The following is a 3886-nucleotide window of genomic DNA, read 5'->3' on the forward strand; positions in this document are numbered from 1 at the left end:
CCTGGAGTGGCGGCTATGATGGGACGAGACTCTGGAGTGGCGGCCATCTTGAGAAGAGGCTCTGAACTGGCTGCCATGTCAGGACAAGACTCTGGAATGGCGGCCATGACGGCAAAAAGGCACCTCTGACTGCCTCCTGTTGTGGGCTAGAAAGTCCACAAATGCCCCAAAGGACAGGTGCTCCATGCCAAACCTCCTCCAGGTGCTGATGGGCTCATCAAGGGCATAGGAAAACAGGTCCTTGAGAGCCGCATCGTTGTAGTCCAGCCCCTCTGCAGCACTCCTGAACTCCATGGCAAATTCCCTCAAGTCAGCCCCTCGTTGACGCAGGGAACTTAATGATGCTACCTGAAGCATGCGTCGGTAGAGGGGGTTGCAGGTAGTGGAGGCTGGTAGCTGGATTGAGCCCATTCTCCGCTGAGCCCTCATGTGGTTGTATCATTCTGTCACGGTCCCTGATGAGAGATGAAGCGAGGAATCAAATGCAGGATGAATGGGCTCCTTATTAAACAAAATAAACAACAAAAACTACCCTAGTGATGTGACGTTCGGCACTGAGACTTCGAAGCTTGTATCATAAAAACAAAACATCTCACAGTGAAGCACTGTACCGGAGCTTGATTCGTTTTGCCATAACCACATGATCTATGACATCCAAAGCTTCGTTTTCTCACACAACCACGTGACTGCTTCGTATTCTGATTCAAATAATGTGAATCTATTGTGCAGGTTTCAAGTGTCATTCACTTCTTTGATAAGAATAAATCATTATACGTATACATATTTTCATGTGTAGTTTTGTGCATGTTCAGTTTGTATTAATGTCCACTTCACAAGCACTTCAAGTGACCATTCCACAATAATCTTCAGTTATTTTGATCATATATGCCTACATGAGCCATGCTTATTTTTTCACAGACTCATTTATTCATACTTTGTGCAAGTACAATGACATTTTGATTTTTTATTGCTTTATATGGTTTTCGTAGCACAAATTGATTTATTACATGAAAGTCCAAAAATGGCTGGGACATCTGGGACACAAAGACACTTTTCCACCTTTGACCACAAGATGTCATTAGTGTGCAACGTGTTGAAAAGCTTTGAGTAACGAACCATTTAACAATATAGTTGAGGTGAATGTCTCGGTGCTTCGCAAAGCTTTATTTCACCATCACTAAACTAACTAAAGCAGGCTAGGAACAAGAAAACACACATAACACAGGGCACGCTGACTGTGTTGGACTTAATATTTCAATTTATGACTTTTATTTTGATATTCATTTTAGGCTGTGAATTGAATTTCCACCTAGTCCACCCCTGACTTCCTGTTTAAACGGAAGTAAGCCATATTAGTTTGGTGTTCACTGCAAGGTGCCCATGCGGTTCCTAACATCCAAGTCCATCTTACCTTTCACAGCCTATTGAGATGTAATGTCTGTAAGTAATTGTTTGATCATGATGTGAGGTTGTAATTCTACTTTGTATTTTCAGTATGTTTGGAATTTTCTCCTTATTTCCTAAAATGTTTATTTGTGTTGATATATAACTTTATTGCATCGTTGGTTATTTTTTGCCTTATGAATGCTTATTCATTTGATGTTGATTTTCTTGTTTACTTTGTGAAATTTACACTTGTATACTTTCTTTTCTTTGTAGTTTCACACTTGTCATGATTAAACCTAAGAAACTGAGTCTTCGTCTTCGTGGAGTTTATAGTGAAAGTGTTTAGCGGCTGGATAGCTGGATTATTGGAAACATCCAGTGAAGCCAGTGACACTGACATAAACAACAAAACAGCAAAGGACTGCAGACACCAGGAGAATAAATAGGGTGACAAACGAGGAGGGTAAAGAGGGAGACACAGGTGGAGCAACTGAAACAATAACAAGGTAACAAGACGGGCAGGGTCAGACAATAGACAGGAGAGCACATGGCACCAACAAACACACAACAAGCCATGTGCACAAACAAACACAGAGTGACATCTGGTGGCCAACTAGGGCATACCAGCAGACAGAAATTGAATTACATCAAGGCTGTGATGTGATTGGTTATGAAGGCACACATGATCAAAGTTGGCTGTTACGCTTTCCCCAATGGTAGAGACATGGACCCTGGTATCTCCCAATAACAAGATCATCTCTGGTCTAACTGCTATATAAAGTCAGGAGTAGAATGCAGTTGTTTGTGGAATCTGCAGCTGGAGCAGATGGAAGTTTAATGCCTAAATTGCTGCAGAAAGGTGACACATTTGTGTAAGAGATCTGTTGCGTCTTATGCAGACTTTTAACAATATACATTTTTAATTCAAATAGATGTAAAAAAAGATTGCATTAAACTGCATTGGTATAACTTTTTCAAATCAGTTTGCTTTTCTGTCTCTTGTCTTTCAGCTTACGGCGGGGTCCAATGGCACTATTGGGGACGTGTCTTTCATTTATCAGCAAATATTTGGGTATTGGGCTCAGTACTAAAACTGCAGTGGCTCTATTCTTCTTTTTTGTAAACTGTGTGATGCTCTTTGCTCTAAGAAGCAAGCGCATATTCCATGAGACACCGCGCTACATTCTTTTTGGCCACATGCTTATGAATGATTCTGTGCTTTTGCTGGTCACAACCATAATGTATGCAGTGGCTCTGTGTTTCCTACCAATACCTAAGTCCATCTGCACTCTGTTAGTCTTTATCTCCTACTGCACTTTCCCTTACGCTCCTCTGACACTAGCATTGATGTCTCTGGAGAGATACGTGGCGATCTGCTTCCCTCTGAGACACTGCAGCATTGCCACACCAAAAAGGACTGGACTTGCCATAGGAATCATCTGGTTCCTTAGTTCTATAAATATTATAGTGGACATTATTTTTGTTTTAACTGTCAACCCTGATTATTTAGCCGGCATTATATTTTGCACATTAGAAAAATAGTTTTTATTCAAATGGCAGCTGGATAAATATCAAGCGTTTGATGTTCTTTTTCGTGTCTGTTGCAGTGATCATTATTTTTTACGTATATTAGCATTATGATCACAGCCAGGTCTGTTTCCTCTGATAAAGTTTCTGCTAAGAAAGCCCTCAAAACAGTGCTCTTGCACTTGATTCAGCTGGGACTGTGTCTCACCTCTTTCGTGCTAAGAAAGCCCTCAAAACAGTGCTCTTGCACTTGATTCAGCTGGTACTGTGTCTCACCTCTTTCCTGTATACTATAATAGAAAGAACACTATACATGATGACTGGAAACAGCTCTTCTCTCTTCGTTAATCTGAGATGTCTGAATTTTCTTATTATTCTTATCCTACCACGTTGCCTGCGTCCTCTGATCTATGGTATGAGAGATGAAGCTGTGTGGCCCTTATTTAAATATTTCTTCTGCTGTCGTTCAGGCAAAGTAAGGCCCTCTGTTAATGTACATTAAATGTCTAGTCTAAGAGGATGTGAAATAAAAATGTAACATTCACAGTGGTAATATCAGGAAAGAATCAGTCTGTCTGTATAGATTTGCTCAGCCTCTCTTAAACAAGAAAATGTTACTGGAAACAAACAACTGGACAATTTCTTCTAATAAGAATCTTTATGCTTTATATGCATACAGCCTATGCACTTGTACACTTTGGACTGTTAAAGGAAGACTATTTTAGGCTTTTGTGTCTACAAATAACATATACATCTGTATAGTTTATCATATACAATGTGCATGTAAATAATCCACCTTTATCTGATTTAGTTAGTGTAATAAAGTAGGATATTAAATTATTAATAGTACACAGTGATCCCAAAAAGCATTAAGTTGTTACATGTTTTATTTTTCAATTTAGCTCAATACACAAATTCTCTGTACAAGTGTGTTTTTTTACATGTCCCTCCTCCCCCTCATAATATAGCCTGT

General features: G+C 39.8%; 1 pseudogene; it reads left to right on the forward strand.

Moving 5' to 3' along the window:
- The first annotated feature begins 2099 nt into the window (after positions 1 to 2099).
- LOC107715252 (olfactory receptor 2M5-like) lies at positions 2100 to 3415 on the forward strand (annotated as a pseudogene).
- The last annotated feature ends 471 nt before the right edge of the window (positions 3416 to 3886 follow it).

The sequence above is a fragment of the Sinocyclocheilus rhinocerous genome, unplaced genomic scaffold, assembly GCF_001515625.1.
Source record: "Sinocyclocheilus rhinocerous isolate Xijiao unplaced genomic scaffold, SAMN03320098_v1.1 scaffold299, whole genome shotgun sequence".
NCBI classification, from domain to species: Eukaryota; Metazoa; Chordata; class Actinopteri; order Cypriniformes; family Cyprinidae; genus Sinocyclocheilus; species Sinocyclocheilus rhinocerous.